The 17,819-nt window shown below is 50.2% G+C and overlaps 1 protein-coding gene across 3 annotated transcripts in view; it reads left to right on the top strand.

Moving 5' to 3' along the window:
- Positions 1-328: 328 nt before the first annotated feature.
- Positions 329-17,819, top strand: part of LOC102931790 (casein kinase II subunit alpha) — a 60,204-nt gene continuing 42,713 nt past the window's right edge. Inside the window, exons 1-3 of one of the 3 annotated variants that reach the window (XM_037891809.2) lie at positions 363-529; positions 4,435-4,690; positions 10,171-10,290. The gene's annotated coding sequence lies outside the window, so the exon portion shown is untranslated. Of the gene's footprint in view, positions 530-4,434; positions 4,691-10,170; positions 10,291-17,819 lie in introns of all 3 variants that reach the window. The other 2 variants (XM_037891808.2, XM_037891810.2) reach the window with 2 other exon arrangements.

A 17,819-nucleotide genomic window follows, 5' to 3' on the forward strand; every position in this document is an offset into this window, starting at 1 on the left:
GAGGGCTGACCCCATGCCCCAGCCCAGCACGAGGGAGCAGTGGGGGGAAGGGGGTTCAGTAGGGGGCACCCCCCTCATTGAGGGCTGACCCCATGCCCCAGCCCAGCAGTAGGGAGCAGTGGGGGAAAGGGGGTTCAGGAGGGGGCACCCCCCTCGTTGGGGGCTGACCCCATGCCCTGCGCCAGCCTCGCACTGCCAGGACTCCGTGGCGATAGGGGCGTTGGGGCGCGCGGCCCAACGCTCTATGGTCCCATGACGTACCAGGCGGCCCCGGCCCGGCGCCGTCTCTCCCCCGCTCTCTATGGTGCGGGCCGGCGGGATGCGGAAGTGGCCGCGAGCGAGGCCCTGGCGCCCTCTGGCGGCCCGGCCCGGCCCGGCAGCTGCCGCTCCCGTCCCGCTCCGACGGCGCCGCTGCCCGGGAGCGCCGGCCGCCATATTGTCACCCCCAGCGGGCCGGGGTCCGGCAGCCCCCCCCCGCGACAGGAGCGGGGAGAGACCCCCCCCGCGCCGCCCCCCGCGGCCCGGCCAGGTGAGGAGCCGGCTGCGGCCTCCGCCCGGAGCGCGGGGAACCCACCGGGGGGTCCCCCCAGATCTGCCCCCGGGGCTGTGGGGGGCGGGAGGGGAGGTCCCCCCCCCCGGATCTGCCCCCGGGGCTGTGGGGGCCGGGAGGGGAGGTCCCCCCCCCCGGATCTGCCCCCGGGGCTGTGGGGGCCGGGAGGGGAGGTCCCCCCCCCCCCGGATCTGCCCCCGGGGCTGTGGGGGCCGGGAGGGGAGGTCCCCCCCCCCGGATCTGCCCCCGGGGCTGTGGGGGCCGGGTGGGGAGGTCCCCCCCCCCCCGGATCTGCCCCCGGGGCTGTGGGGGCCGGGAGGGGAGGTCCCCCCCCCCGGATCTGCCCCCGGGAATGTGGGGGCCGGGAGGGGAGGTCCCCCCCCCCGGATCTGCCCCCGGGAATGTGGGGGCCGGGAGGGGAGGTTCCCCTCCCCCGGATCTGCCCCCGGGGCTGTGGGGGCCGGGAGGGGAGGTCCCCCTCCCCCGGATCTGCCCCCGGGGCTGTGGGGGCCGGGAGGGGAGGTCCCCCTCCCCCGGATCTGCCCCCGGGGCTGTGGGGGCCGGGAGGGGAGGTCCCCCTCCCCCGGATCTGCCCCCGGGGCTGTGGGGGCCGGGAGGGGAGGTCCCCCTCCCCCGGATCTGCCCCCGGGGCTGTGGGGGGCGGGAGGGGAGGTCCCCCTCCCCCGGATCTGCCCCCGGGGCTGTGGGGGGCGGGAGGGGAGGTCCCCCTCCCCCGGATTTGCCCCCGGGGCTGTGGGGGGCGGGAGGGGAGGTCCCCCTCCCCCGGATCTGCCCCCGGGGCTGTGGGGGGCGGGAGGGGAGGTTCCCCTCCCCCGGATCTGCCCCCGGGGCTGTGGGGGGCGGGAGGGGAGGTTCCCCTCCCCCGGATCTGCCCCCGGGGCTGTGGGGGGCGGGAGGGGAGGTTCCCCTCCCCCGGATCTGCCCCCGGGGCTGTGGGGGGCGGGAGGGGAGGTTCCCCTCCCCCGGATCTGCCCCCGGGGCTGTGGGGGGCGGGAGGGGAGGTTCCCCCCAGATCTGCCTATGATGCTGTTGGAGGAGGGGCAGCATTGAGTGTGGTTTCCCCCATTTCTCCAGTGCTGTGGAGGGAGGGTGCAGTGTGAGGGGAGGTTTCCCCCCATCACCCCAGTGCCATAGGGGTGGTAACCAGTGTGTGGGGAAGCCCCCCCCATCCTCCCTGGTGCTATGGGGTGCTGATCTAGTGTGGAGAAAGTTTTCCCAGGCTGTATTACCCCCTGGTGCTGTGAGGAAGAGGGGCAGCGTGAGGGGAGTTCCCCTCTGTATACCCCCACTTCCCACCCTCAGGGCAAGGGTTGGTGTGGGGGGGTGTCCCCCGCCCCAGTCCTCCTGGTGCTGGTGTGGGATGGGGGTGGTTTGAACTGAGCGTATCCCCCGGTGGTTGTGGGGAAGGCGGTTGATGAGAGTGGAGAGGTGAGATAGTGTTGGGGCAGATTCCCGTCTCCCTGTGTTCCCTGCCACGCTCCACACACCCCCCGGCACCAGAGGGAAGATCTCGTTTGCCCTTCCTTCCTGCCGCTGTTGTGGAAGGTGGTCAGTGTTCGAGAACATCCTCTCCACCCATTCCTGTGTTCTGTTGGTGCTGCTGGGATAGTGGGGGGATCTCCTCTCTGGCCTTGCTGGAAGGGGCTGTCATGATCTCAAAGGACTGGCCTAGTTTTTCTTGGAGGACACGTTTCCTAGCTCTACCCGTGACTCCTACCATCATACGGCCTCATTCCCAGCTGTCAGTCCCAGGCAAGCCCGCTTGGTAGCCAGGGTTTTAATCAGGATCCAAAAGCGTCACTCGTGCTAAGTGAGGCCCCAAGCAGCAGCCCTTGGATGCTATAGCTCCCAGCATGCTGTGCTCATCTTGATACGAGTGTTCCAGGCCTCGCTGTGTGCTCGGGCTTTCAGGCTCCACGGGCTTCTTTGTTTTACTGCAGGCCTGTTGGACTGTTGGGCCTCTGGCGAGTGGCTATTGCAGCTTGAGAATGTGTGAGGTTTGGCTACTCCCTGTCGTTAAAAGTAGACATGGGCATTTGTGGATGATGCCAAGATGGGAGGGGTTGCAAACACTTTGGAGGACAAGATTAGTATTCAGAGTGACCTTGACAAAGTGGAGATGGTCTGAAATCAACAAGATGAAATTCAGCAAAGACAAGTGCAAAGTACTGCGCTCAGGAAGGAAAAATCAAATGCACGACTACAAAATGGGGAAGAACTGTCTAGGCAGTAGTACTGCTGAAAAGCATCTGGCAGTTCTACTGGATCACAACACGAATGTGAGTCGTCAATGGGATGCAATTGCAAAAAAGGCTAATACCGTTCTGGGGCTTACTGACAGGAGTGTCATAGGTAAGATGTGGGGGGTAATTGTCCTGCTCTACTCGGTACTGAGGAAAGCCTCCACTGAAGTACTGTATCGGGTGCTGGGCACCAGATGTGAATAAAGTGGAGAGTGCAGAGAAGAGCAACAACAATGATCAAAGGTTTAGAAAACCTGACCTGTGAGGAAAGGTTAAAAACTGGGCATGTTTAGTTTTGAGAGAGGAAGACTCAGCGGGACCTGATAAGTCTTCAAATATGTTAAGGGTTGCTGTAAAGAGGATCAGTTGTTTTCCATGGCCACTGAAGGAAAGATAAGAAGTAATGGTTTTAATCTGCAGCAAGGGAGATTTAGATTAGATGTTAGGAAAAACTTTCTAACTAGAAGGGCAGCTAAGTTCTGGAATAGGCTTCCAAGGGAAACTGAGGAATCCCAATCATTTAAGAACAGGCTGGACAAACACCTCTCAGGGATGGTCTAGGTTTTTACTTGGTCCTGCCTCAGTGCAGGGAGTGGATATAATGACCTCTCAAGATCTTTTCCAGGCCGACATTTCTGTGATTCTATGAACAGAATAAACAAAGCTTAATTCCAGTGTAGTGAAAGAATACTGGCTCAGTGGATTTCTGTTCTGGGGCTCAGAGTTTTCCCTCTCTAGTTTATCGTGGATTGTGTTGTATTAGATGGGTCTATTGCTGGATTATTTCTCTAGTCCTGTAAGTGTGCAAGGCACTTATGGGTGTGTGACTTTGGACATCTAAAGAAGCATCAGGCTTTCTAGCTGTAACATCACCTGTCGCTTCCCCTTCCCTCTGACTCTATTAATGTTTGTCTTAAGCAGACTTGCTTTCAGTGAAATCTGCTTTCTGTGCATGCGCTTGAAACCACTCCAACACATTTGCTCCTGCAAGCAAAGGAGAGTCCGGCCTGATCAGTGCTTGGAATGGAGATCTCCGAGAAACATCTAGGTGGTGCCAGAGGTGGTGTTGGTAATGGAGAAGGTTCTCTCAAAAGGGGTTCTCTTTCTTCCTTTAGTCAGGAATAACATTCATACCCCATTGTGGTGCTACGGGATGTTATGCTGCAGGGAGGGGCTGTGTGACTCAGCAGAGGATGCTCTATTCCAAGTCAGGATTGACCCCAACGCCTAGTGAAGATTTAGGAGGCTGATGGAAGTGCTAGCTTGTGGATAAGGTGTCAAATCAAGGGCTTGACCATTTGTGGATATTAAAGGTATGACGGTACTTTCCTCAAAAACCAGCTTATTCACCTCAGTATCACCTGCAAAATTCAATTTAAGTAATTTAATTTTGCCTCCCTAAAATTTCCCCTCTGATTTCAACTGGTTATGGAATTCTCCTTTACTCTCTGTTGTAAATTGCTGGGCACTGTTGCTATGTGCTGCTAAAAGGCTGCCGTGTCCCGCTGGCGAGGTAGCTGCATGTCAGGGCTGCTCTGATTCCTGTGTATGTGTTTGCCCCGCCCTTGGGGATTGCTGGTGGAGGGTGCTATGGAAATGCCTGTTGCTGCTGTTTTTTAGGAACAGGGCAATGCTGTGAGCCCCTGGCTCTTGGGAGGCCCTGCAGCCCATCACTTTTCTCTGTGCCGACGGATGGAAACCACGGATAGCTGCGACGTGGAAGCACTTTCCCTTTCCTCTTGAGCGGATTGCTGCAGCGAGCTCTGCCCGGCCCAGCTGGCCCCCCCACCTGTCTGGAATGCAGCTCACACCTTTCTCTGCCTCTCCCAGGACAGCTCAAGGCAGCATCTGGGCTATAGATTAACCAAGGTTCAAGGTAATAGCTTTCTGTTCCTGGAGAATATGAAATCAATGTCAATGACCTGGGCCATGTTCTACCAGTATTGTCCTTTCAAAGGGAAAGTGAGTCTGAGACTGTGACCTGTCTGACCTGGGGTGGAGAGTTGATACTGTTACAGGTTGTAATATGTATGGAAGTGTTTTGCCAGTCCTGGGATGCTCCCCCAGGTGTGCCAAGTATCTCACTGCTTACCTGCAGTCCCCCTGCTATCCCTGTCCTGGGACCCCTACACGATTTGCTCATGCGCTGTTCCTGAGTTGCTCCCACCTCCTTCTCCCTAACATGGCTGCTTCTCTCCGGGTGTGAGGGGAGCAACCAAGAAGTGGAATACTTAGGCAGCGTCACCTTGTTCTTCTGCTCACACAAGAAGTGCGAGTGCACTGTGACCAACATGCTGTTGTCACCGCACTGCTGCGGCCTGTCCCCCTTTGGGCTGTGCCCTGCAGTCAGGCTGTGACTTTGGACAAGTGTTTCAGTCTCTCTCTGCCTCAGTCACTGTAGCTGGGAAACTTAGTCAGTCCCCAGCCCCCTCACTGAAGACGAGACGTGGGTCAGTGTAGATGCAGCCCGGATACCGTAGTGAATGTGTGATGGATAAGAAGCCAAAGAGGAAGGCATAGCTTTCCTGAGGAAATAGAGAGAGGGTATGTGTAGGAGCAGATCCTGCTGAACTTCTCTCATCTTCACTTGTCTGTGTCATAGGCTTGCGCCACAAGTTTGTTTTCCCTTTTATAATTAATTATGCCTCATATCAAAAGGCTGTTCCCATGGAACCAGTTGGGCTTCTTGCTGCTGAATGGCAACGGCTGCTACTTAATCAGGGCCCATAGTTGCAAAGCTTTCACTTAAGAAGGACGCCTATGGCGAGTCATGCTAGATGATGCATCAACGGGAATTTTGAGTGTGAGCAGAGAGGTTATTTTACCTCTGTGTTTGGCCCTGGTGCGACCGCTGCAGGAATCCTGAGTCCAAGTCTGGTGCCACAGTTTAAGAAGGATTATGATAAACTGGAGGGGGTAAGAGAAGAGCCCCGAGAATGATTAAAAGATAAGAAAACTTGCCTTACAGTGATAAACTCAACATGCTCAATCTATTTAGCTTAACAAAGAGAAGGTTAAAGGATGGCTTGATTACACTCTGTAAGCACCTACCTGGGAAACAAATATTTAACAATGGGCTCTTCAGTCTAGCAGAGAAAGGTCTAACATCCAATGGCTGGAAGTTGAAGCTAGACAAATTCAGACTGGAAATAAGGTGTAAATTTTTGACAGGGTAATTAATCATTGGACCAACTTACCAAGAGTCACGGTGGATTCTCTGTCACTAGCCATTTTTAAATCAAGATTGGATGGTTTTTCTAAAAGATCTGCTCTAGGAATTTTTGGGGGGAAGTTCTATGGCCTGTGATATACAGGAGGTCAGACTACGTGATCACAATGGTTCCTCTGGCCTTGGAATCATAGAATATCAGGGTTGGAAGGGACCTCAGGAGGTCATCTAGTCCAACCCCCTGCTCAAAGCAGGACCAATCCCCAACTAAATCATCCCAGCCAGGGCTTTGTCAAGTCTGACCTTAAAAATATCTAAGGAAGGAGATTCCACCACCTCCCTAGGGAACCCATTCCAGTGCTTCACCACCCTCCTAGTGAAAAAGTTTTTCCTAATATCCAACCTAAACCTCCCCCTCTGCAACTTGAGACCATTACTCCTCTTTCTGTCATCAGCTACCACTGAGAACAGTCTAGATCCATCCTCTTTGGAACCCCCTTTCAGGTAGTTGAAAGCAGCTATCAAATCCCCCCTCATTCTTCTCTTCCGCAGACTAAACAATCCCAGTTCCCTCAGCCTCTCCTCATAAGTCATGTGTTCCAGTCCCCTAATCATTTTTGTTGGCCTCTGCTGGACGTTTTCCAATTTTTCCACATCCTTCTTGTAGTGTGGGGCCCAAAACTGAACACAGTACTCCAGATGAGGCCTCACCAATGTCGAATAGAGGGGAACAATCATGTCCCTCGATCTGCTGGCAATGACCCTACGTATACATCCCAAAATGCTATTGGCCTTCTTGGCAACAAGAGCACACTGTTGACTCCTATCCAGCTTCTCGTCCACTGTCACCCCTAGATCCTTTTCTGCAGAACTGCTGCTGAGCCATTCGGTCCCTAGTCTGTAGCGGTGCATGGGATTTTTCCGTCCTAAGTGCAGGACTCTGCACTTGTCCTTGTTGAACCTCATCCGATTTCTTTTGGCCCAATCCTCTAATTTGTCTAGGTCCCTCTGTATCCTATCCCTACCCTCCAGCGTATCTACCTCTCCTCCCAGTTTAGTGTCATCTGCAAACTTGCTGAGGGTGCAATCCACACCATCCTCCAGATCATTTATGAAGATATTGAACAAAATCGGCCCCAGGACCGACCCTTGGGGCACTCCACTTGATACCGGCTGCCAACTAGACATGGAGCCATTGATCACTACCCGTTGAGCCCGACAATCTAGCCAGCTTTCTGTCCACCTTATAGTCCATTCATCCAGCCCATACTTCTTTAACTTGCTGGCAAGAATACTGTGGGAGACCGTGTCAAAAACTTTGCTAAAGTCAAGGAACAACACGTCCACCGCTTTCCCCTCATCCACACAGCCAGTTATCTCGTCATACAAGGCAATCAGGTTGGACAGGCATGACTTTCCCTTGGTGAATCCATGCTGACTGTTCCTGATCACTTTCCTCTCCTCGAAGTGCTTCAGAATTGATTCCTTGAGGACCTGCTGCATGATTTTACCAGGGACTGAGGTGAGGCTGACTGCTCTGTAGTTCCCCGGATCCTCCTCCTTCCCTTTTTTAAAGATGGGCACTACATTAGCCTTTTTCCAGTCGTCCGGGACTTCCCCGGATCGCCATGAGTTTTCAAAGATAATGGCCAATGGCTCTGCAATCACATCCGCCAACTCCTTTAGCACTCTCGGATGCAGCACATCCGGCCCCATGGACTTGTGCTCATCCAGCTTTTCTAAATAGTCCCGAACCACTTCTTTCTTCACAGAGGGCTGGTCACCTCCTCCCCATGCTGTGCTGCCCAGTGCAGCAGTCTGGTAGCTGGCCTTGTTCATGACGATAGAGGCAAAAAAAGCATTGAGTACATTAGCTTTTTCCACATCCTCTGTCACTAGGTTGCCTCTCTCATTCAGTAAGGGACCCACACTTTCCTTGACTTTCTTCTTGTTGCTAACATCTCTGAATCTGTGTGTAACAGGACTTGAAGAAGGTGGGAGATTCTGAATTCCAGGGCTATAAAATATCAATTTGATTATTATACCTGAATTTAGGGTAAACAGTGAGGTGAAAAAATTTGCAGATGATACAAAACTACTCAAGATACTTAAGTCCCAGGCAGCCTGTGAAGAGCTGCAAAGGGATCCCACAAAACTGGGTGACTGGGCAACAAAATGGCAGATGAAATTCAGTGTTGATAAATGCAAAGTAATGCACATTGGAAAGCATCATCCCAACTATACATATACAACGATGGGGTCTAAATTAGCTGTTACCACTCAAGAAAGAGATCTTGGAGTCATTGTGGATAGTTCTCTGAAAACATCCACTCAATGGGCAGCGGCAGTCAAAAAACGAACAGAATGTTGGGACTCATTAAGAAAGGGATAGGTAAGAAGACAGAAAATATCCTATTGCCTCTATATAAATCCATGGTACGCCCACACCTTGAATACTGCGTGCCGATGTGGTTGCCCCGTCTCAAAAAAGATATACTGGAATTGGAAAAGGTTCAGAAAATGGCAACAGAAATGATTAGGGGTCTGGAACAGCTTCCATATGAGGGGAGATTAATAAGACTGGGACTTTTCAGCTTGGAAAAGAGGCGAATAAGGGGGGATATGCTAGAGGTCTATAAAATCATGAGTGGTGTAGAGAAAGTAATAAGGAAGTGGTTATTTACTTCTTCTCATAACACAAGAACTAGGGGTCACCCAATGAAATTAATAGGCAGCAGGTTTAAAAGAAAAAAAGGAAGTATTTCTTCACACAACATAGAGTCAACCCGTGGAACTCCTTGCCAGAGGATGTTGTGAAGGCCAAGACTGTAACAGCATTCAAAAAAGAGCTAGATACATTCACGGGGGATAGGTCCATTAATGGCTATTAGCTAGGATGGGCAGGGATTGTGTCCCTAGGTTCTGTTTGTCAGAAGCTGGGAACGGGCGACGGAATGGATCACTTGATGATTCCCTGTTCTATCCATTCTTTCTGGGACACCTGGCATTGGCCACTGTCGGAAGACAGGATACCTGGCTAGATGGACCTTTGGTCTGACTCAGTCTGGTCGTTCTTATGTTCTTATTTATTTTTAATATTTATTGTGGCAAGTGGAGTGTCCTTGGTTGAAATCTCAATTAAAGGTAGCCACTCAACTGGGCTTTCATAATGTGTAGAGAAGGCCTGAAAGGGTTTTTAAAAATGTTTTTCTAGGGTTTTTTTTTTTTTTAACTTTAGAAATATCTGGAATGTCCAAGTGTTTTGATACCTAGTTCTTCTGGCGGACTTTTGGGGCTGTTGAATCTTTAACAAAGCCAAGCATTGAGAGAGGAGCGTATTAATCGGTGTTAACGTAGATGGACAAAGGGGCAGAGCTTGAGGCAGCACTGAATAAAAATCACTTCCCCATTCAGGTTTAACTGGATGGCCTCGCTGGTGTAATTTTATCAGTTTCCTAGACCTTCACAGAGTCTTCTAGGGCAGTGGTTCTCAAACTTTTTCTTTTGCGGACCATTTGAAAATTGCTGAGGGTCTCAGCGGACCACTTAATGATCTTTCCAAATGTTGTTTGTACCATGAGCTAACTATTGTAAAGCGCTTTGGATGAAAGTGCTATATTAAAACAACCTTAATAATAATTAACTTTTTTTGTTCTAGAGATACAAGCACACAACTACTTTAATATCAGTAGCCCTACCTTTCTAATGCAATGGATGTGCCCTCTCTCCCCTGCCGCAGCAGCCCCTGAGCTGGGGCTGGGAAGGAGGGCTTTTTCTCCCTGGTAGCCGCAGCCCTGGAGCAGGGGAAAGTCATCTCTTTGGCCCCCATCCCCTCTTCTCACCCCACTGCCCCTGCCTGCCCCACCAATCCCCCCAAGGCCACCATCTCACCTTACATGTGCGTCTTCTCCGGGGTGCAGGCACCTAATTAGTGGAGCCAGGCCTTCACAGCTCCACTAATTAGGTGGGTGTCCCGCCATTCTCTCGTGTGCAGCTGCCCAGGCGTGCACCTTAGTTGGAACTTTCCATGAACCACCTGAATGGAGCTCGTGGCCCACTGGTGATCCACGGAGCACAGTTTGAGAACCTCTGCTCTAAGGGGAAAGGGGTAGCTGAGACATGAATTTCCAATGGAAAATAACAAGCGGAAAAAATATGCAGCATTGACTTTCGTTTCTTCTTTGTAGATCATAAAGGGCACAAGTCATTTTACTTTCTGTGCAGCCCCCCGAAGAGGATAGTACTGCAACATTACTCCAGGTTGATACCTGCCTTCGTTGCTCTGTCTGAGCACCGCGCCTAGCACTGTAAGCGCTGATCCCTGAGGGAGGCTTTTCGGCTCTGCAGCAGTACAACTGTAAATCATAATCTGTATTCATTTCTGTGCAGGGTCTCAAACTCCTTTGCAAACATTCCCTTGTGACTTGTTAAAACATCTCTGTGAGGTGGGTAACTATCATTATCCCCATTTTACAGATGAGGAAACTGAGGCATCTGAGGTCACAGTTGGAGTTGGTGGCAGAGCTAGGAATGCCTTTAGGAATCCTGACTTGAGCTACCAGTCCAAACTCCCGTGTTGCGGTACTTTCCCCTACAGCTCTGGCTCTCAATGGCTCAGCGTGGTGTAGGAGGTGCTGTATCGTTGGGTTCTGTGCCCACCAGAGCTCTGTCTGTGGGCATCACAGTGCAGAATCAGGGCCCTTGATCGCCACCACTGCCCCTTTATAAGGCTGATTTTGATCCCCCTTGTAATCTCCCCCACAAAAACCATAGAATTCCTCAAGCTTTCAAAGACTTACAGTGAAGTCTCATTGCCACCACGACTGTTTTCTGAACAGCTTGAATCAATTAAGGACTTGTTGAGATTAAAATACTTACAAATATTTCAAAAGGGAGATATTGTGTATGTCTCACTGTCTGATGTTTTTGTCTGTGCGCTCAGTGAAGTCACATTATACGACAATGTGTGAACTGTAGCAAGGTTTTGACATTGGCTCACCCAAGAGGCAGTTTTCAAAGGGAGGAATACTAAAATGTTTAAACTGCAATTATTTGAAATCTAAGTATGATTCCTTGTTGTTGGAGCTGAAATAAGAAAAAAAACCAGGGCTTTAGAGAATATTTTTCTTGGTGACTTAAAACTATCCAGAGCTACTTCTCCAAAAGTGAAAGAAAACTTCATTGTTAAGAATCTCAGATAGTCTTAAGTCTCTTTCACTCGCCAAGGGCCTGGGTTACAGTGGCAGCTCATGGTCTGGGTTCTTTTGTAGTGGTTTCAAGGTTTCAGTTGTGCAAATGGGCTGAGTTCAGAGAAGAAAAGTGTTGTCGTCAGGCCTGTGTCTATTGTTTGGGTCTTGGTGTTCTGAGAGGTTGTTTTGGATACAAGTGACTCTCTGAGAAGTAGGTTGGTAGCTGTATTGTTTGAGAGGGGTGAGGTTCTGGAGCTGACTGGAAGCATTCTGGTTTTATACGGTGATTCACAGTCCAGAATAGTTCCAGTAATGATCTAAATTCTAACCCTTTGATTTGGCATCTCTCAGCTGTGAACTGTGGAGGACTGGCCAGTTGAGAGGCAGCTGGCCAGGGCGAAAAAATGTGTAAGGTTCACAGCACTTGTGGTGGTTAGTGTTGCCCAACAATCTAGAAATTATGAACAATGCTTGAGTCTTCTGTCGCCCTGGTGTTGGGGCCCAGAAGGAATCCGGGGTCACCGTTAGAGAACTTGTTTGACGATTGATGCTAGGTCACCAGAAGATCATCACACTTTGTTGACCTTCAAGGCAGAGAGGATGAAGTTTACAACTGCATTTATGCTCATCAGATGCAGGTATCAGTCTGTGTATGTTGCAGCCCCTTTTCCCAGGGCATTCCACATCCTGCTAAGCCTGACCTGCTGTTTGAAGGAGAGAAAATAAACATGAGGACCCCCCACCCCCCGACCCACCCCTCCCAACAGGCTCTTTTGCAGCAGTAGTCCTGAGAGATGGAGTTCTCAAAGTTCAGGGAAAAGGACTCCTAAAGGGGTGGTTCCTATGGAACCACTGTGGTCACTGTCTGTTACCTCTACCCCTGTGCACTTCAGCCTTTTGACTCCTTGCTCTTTGAAACCTGTTCCCTCTGATTAGCAGCATGGGAGAACCTGCAGAGGTCTTGGGATTGGAAACATTGATTTGGGGAAAGACACTGATTAATTACACTATAGGGAGCAATCCGGCATGAGTTCCTGGTGGAGGATAGACTACTCTGGGTCTGACAGAGCATGTATCCTCAGTGAAATACAACTCCAGCTTTCTTGGCTATCTTATACCACCACACTGTCCATTTGCTAAGCTCACGGAAGGCCAGCATTAGGATTTCAGTCCCACCATCTCAGTGAGGGTCCCTTAAATTTCTCCTTCCCCTTATAGTTTGAATGGGAGTGGCTGATGCCCCAACGGTGTACGGCTCATTTTCTCAATGAGTTAAGCTGCTGCAGTTTTGCTCAGCATCTGAGGCTTGCCAGGCCCCTCTTGCACTTGATGGTGCTTCCCGTCCGGTCATCTGGTGGGCTCAGTCTCCTGGCCAAAGACCAAGAGGCAGGCCATCCCCCGCCCCCTCTTCTTGTAGTTGAACTCTATACAACAGGGAAGACAGAGTGCGAGAACATGGAATCTTCTTACGTGACACGGGAGATCCAGTTACACCCTTATATAAGGGGTAGTACTTGCTGGTCCCCATGGACCTGAGGTTAATGTGAAATGTGAGGGAAGCTAACCTGCGACTCTGGAGACCTGGGTTCAGTTTCCGGACTTCCTCTGTGATCTTGGGTAAGTCACTTAGTTTTTCTGTGCCTCAGTTTCCTATTTGTAAAATGTGAGTGTTAGCCCTGCCCTGTCTAACAGGGTGTGTGTGAGAATAAATATGTTAATGTTTGTGAGGAGCTTAGATACTATGATAATCGGGGCCATATAAGTATCTAAGATTAATGAATGTGAGGGAAACTGTGGCTGCACTGTAGAAGTTGGTGAGCTCTTTCTGATCATGCATCTTAATGATAACTAAGAATTATAACCTTCCCCTTGCCTAGTTAGCCCTTCCTCTGAGGAGAGCCTCTGGCTTACACAGGAAGCTGGTCTGCTCTGTTTTCACACAAGAGAACATTCTTGTAAAGTTTATGGACCAAGTGCCTTCAGTTCATGAGCCTTAAATTGGAATTGTACATGCTGTCCAGCAACGTCCAACCCAAGTTCCCCTAGTACGACGCTCCTGGCATACCAACGAGTAGAAAGACACCTTTGTTTCTCTTTGTTTTTCTGGTTGGAGCGGATGGTCCCAGCAGAATTCATTGTACTCGTAGAAATCAGAAAGGGAGAAGTCTGTAGGGTCCTGTGCAGTCTTTTCCCCTTAGGCCAGGGAAGTATTGTTCTGTGTAATCTATTCTCTAGTGCTTTGTTCAGTCTAGGGCTTCCCTCCCTTCCCTGGAGAGAGAATTTTGCTGCACTAATATATCTCAGGGTCATGGAATCATAGAATATCAGGGTTGGAAGGGACCTCAGGAGGTCATCTAGTCCAACCCCCTGCTCAAAGCAGGACCAATCCCCAACTAAATCATTCCAGTCAGGGCTTTGTCAAGCCTGACCTTAAAAACTTGTAAGGAAGGAGATTCCACCACCTCCCTAGGGAACCCATTCCAGTGCTTCACCACCCTCCTAGTGAAAAAGTTTTTCCTAATATCCAACCTAAACCTCCCCCACTGCAACTTGAGACCATTACTCCTCGTTCTGTCATCTGCTACCACTGAGAACAGTCTAGGTTCATCCTCTTTGGAACCCCCTTTCAGGTCGTTGAAAGCAGCTATCAAATCCCCCCTCATTCTTCTCTTCCGCAGACTAAACAATCCCAGTTCCCTCAGCCTCTCCTCATAAGTCATGTGTTCCAGTCCCCTAATCATTTTTGTTGCCCTCCACTGGACTCTTTCCAATTTTTCCACATCCTTCTTGTAGTGTGGGGCCCAAAACTGGACACAGTACTCCAGATGAGGCCTCACCAATGTCGAATAGAGGGGAACGATCACGTCCCTCGATCTGCTGGCAGTGCCCCTACTTATACATCCCAAAATGCCATTGGCCTTCTTGGCAACAAGGGCACACTGTTGACTCATATCCAGCTTCTCATCCACTGTAACCTCTAGGTCCTTTTCTGCAGAACTGCTGCCTAGCCATTCGGTCCCTAGTCTGTAGCGGTGCATTGGATTCTTCCATCCTAAGTGCAGGACTCTGCACTTGTCCTTGTTGAACCTCATCCGATTTCTTTTGGCCCAGTCCTCTAATTTGTCTAGGTCCCTCTGTGTCTTATCCCTACCCTGCAGCATATCTACCTCTCCTCCCAGTTTAGTGTCATCTGCAAACTTGCTGAGGGTGCAATCCACACCATCCTCCAGATCATTAATGAAGATATTGAACAAAACAGGCCCGAGGACCGACCCTTTGGGCACTCTGCTTGATACCAGCTACCAACTAGACATGGAGCCATTGATCATTCCCCTCTATTCGACATTGGTGAGGCCTCATCTGGAGTACTGTGTCCAGTTTTGGGCCCCACACTACAAGAAGGACGTGGATAAATTGGAGAGAGTCCAGTGAAGGGCAACAAAAATGATTAGGGGTCTGGAACACATGACTTATGAGGAGAGGCTGAGGGAACTGGGATTGTTTAGTCTGCAGAAGAGAAGAATGAGGGGGGATTTGATAGCTGCTTTCAACTACCTGAGAGGTGGTTCCAGAGAGGATGGTTCTAGACTATTCTCAGTGGTAGAAGAGGACAGGACAAGGAGTAATGGTCTCAAGTTGCAGTGGGGGAGGGTTAGGTTGGATATTAGGAAAAACTTTTTCACTAGGAGGGTGGTGAAACACTGGAATGCGTTACCTAGGGAGGTGGTAGAATCTCCTTCCTTGGAAGTTTTTAAGGTCAGGCTTGACAAAGCCTTGGCTGGGATGATTTGATTGGGGATTGGTCCTGCTTTGAGCAGGGGGTTGGACTAGATGACCTCCTGAGGTCCCTTCCAACCCTGATATTCTGTGATTCTATGATCACTACCCGTTGAGCCCGACAATCTAGCCAACTTTCTATCCACCTTATAGTCCATTCATCCAGCCCATACCTCTTTAACTTGCTGGCAAGAATACTGTGGGAGACCGTGTCCAAGGCTTTGCTAAAGTCAAGGAACAACACGTCCACTGCTTTCCCCTCATCCACAGAGCCAGTTATCTCGTCATAGAAGGCAATTAGATTAGTCAGGCGTGACTTTCCTTTGGTGAATCCATGCTGTCTGTTCCTGATCACTTTCCTCTCCTCGAAGTGCTTCAGAATTGATTCCTTGAGGACGTGCTCCATGATTTTTCCAGGGACTGAGGTGAGGCTGACTGGCCTGTAGTTCCCAGGATCCTCCTTCTTCCCTTTTTTAAAGATGGGCACTACATTTTCCTTTTTCCAGTCGTCCGGGACCTCCCCCGATCTCCATGAGTTTTCAAAGATAATGGCCAATGGCTCTGCAATCACATCCGCCAACTCCTTTAGCACTCTCGGATGCAGCACATCCGGCCCCATGGACTTGTGCTCATCCAGCTTTTCTAAATAGTCCCGAACCACTTCTTTCTTCACAGAGGGCTGGTCACCTCCTCCCCATGCTGTGCTGCCCAGTGCAGTAGTCTGGGAGCTGACCTTGTTAGTGAAGACAGAGGCAAAAAAAGCATTGAGTACATTAGCTTTTTCCACATCCTCTGTCACTAGGTTGCCTCCCTCATTCAGTAAGTGGTCCACACTTTCCTTGACTTTCTTCTTGTTGCTAACATACCTGAAGAAACCCTTCTTGTTACTCTTAACATCTCTTGCTAGCTGCAACTTCAGGTGTGATTTGGCCTTCCTGATTTCACTCCTGCATGCCCGAGCAATATTTTTATACTCTTCCCTGGTCATTTGTCCAATCTTCCACTTCTTGTAAGCTGCTTTTTTGTGTTTCAGATCAGCAAGGTTTTCACTGTTAAGCCAAGCTGGTCGCCTGTCATATTTACTATTCTTTCGACACATCGGGATGGTTTGTCCCTGTAACCTCAATAAGGATTCTTTAAAATACAGCCAACTCTCCTGGACTCCTTTCCCCCTCATGTTATTCTCATGAGTTGTCAGGAGAGTTGTCCTGATATTCTGCTTATATTTCCCTTCATTCCCATCCATTTTGCTTCCATGCTACCCTAAATAATTCAGTTACAAATGGGAATTGTATGGCCAAAAAAACTCCATTACTGCCACATTATGAGATTTTAATTGCACAAAAGTCAGGAGCTGAGAGTTAATATTCACACCTCAGCCTTAACCATGTCTCCTCACTTGGCTGCGGTAGGGTCCTTTCAGTGAGTGCATCACAGTTGTCAATCTGACGTCCTATTTTGCGGTGAATCAGACTTAAAGGAACTACCTTTCCTTTCACGTGGGTTGAATCTTATCTTGCTCCTTAAGCTCTCATGTGGAATTTTAGTACTTGCACCTCCCATCAGAGTTTTGAAGAACAAATGTGTGCGTTGATTTACATGTGAGCCTCCCTTTTGGTATCATCTCAAATGGCTGCATATGTAGCTCTTGCTACACAGGCACCATCTCCTCCTCATTTTCACCCGCGCCATGGACATGGGAAAGTCAGGAAGCCAGAGGAGTCAGCGTCTATAGGGGAGGCAGGATCACTCCAAGGGCCATGGCTCTGGGATGCAGATTCCATATTTCAGGCAAAACGCACCTCATGAACCTGTGCAGATTGTTGCTTGGTTAAATGTGGATGTAAAGTTGAAGTGCTCTCGGGCTGGTAACCTTACCCTGTCTTATACGGTAAGATCTCTGGGGCAGGGCCATCTTTTTGGTCTGGCTGTACGTTATGTACCTGGCATAGTAGGGTTCTGGTCCCTGCCTAAGGCTCCTAGGCACTACTGCAATACAATTCAGAAATAATCGAAGATGGGCTGCCCCCATTCCTCAAGGTGGCGGGAAGCCCTGGGATCCTGTTTGGCTCCTCACTATGTTTGGATAACCAGGTTGTGTGTGTAAAATGTCTTCCTTCGCCTCCATCTTGCTAGGAAACTTTGTCCCTTCCTCCAGGCCAGGGTCTGCCCGCGGTGATTTGTACATTTATCACTTCCTGGCTGGATCACTGTGATTCACTGCATCTGAAGTTGAATGTAAAGATAGTGCATGAGCTCTGGCTGGTACAGAATGAGGCTGCCTGCCTCTTCCATTGTCTGAGATGCCATGAGCACATCAGGCTCGTACTCAAATCCTTCCTCTGGCTCCCAGTCATCTTCTGATCTCAGTTTCCTAATCTTCAAAGCAATTAATGGATCAAGCCTCAGCTACATTAAAGACAGAATTTTCATCTATGAACCACTGCGACAGCTGCTCCTCTAGGACCATGCTGGTCACAAAGCCCAGGGTGAAGCACGTGAGTGCCGGGGACAAAGTGTTCAGTCAAGGGACACTGGCTATGCAATGAACTTCCAGAGCAGATTAGGGGAGCCAGAGTCAGACTGTCTCTGTGAAACACTGCAAAGCCTTCTCTTTGCAAAAGCCGTTCCACCATCAGAATGACTCAGAACATCGACAATCCCACCTACCCAAACAAAACTTGTTACAAACAAATCAACCAGGCAAAACAAAAGTATTACCCCAAGCAGAGCTCTGACCTCAGTGAGAGAGAAGTGCCAGATACTCCATGGAGTCTACTGGGGACTTCGCTATTGCTGTTGGTTTTACATGGAAGTGCTGGAATCCTTCCATGACGGGTGACAGTGAAGAACCCTAAGATAGACAGATC

This window comes from Chelonia mydas, chromosome 2, assembly GCF_015237465.2.
Source record: "Chelonia mydas isolate rCheMyd1 chromosome 2, rCheMyd1.pri.v2, whole genome shotgun sequence".
NCBI lineage: Eukaryota > Metazoa > Chordata > Testudines > Cheloniidae > Chelonia > Chelonia mydas.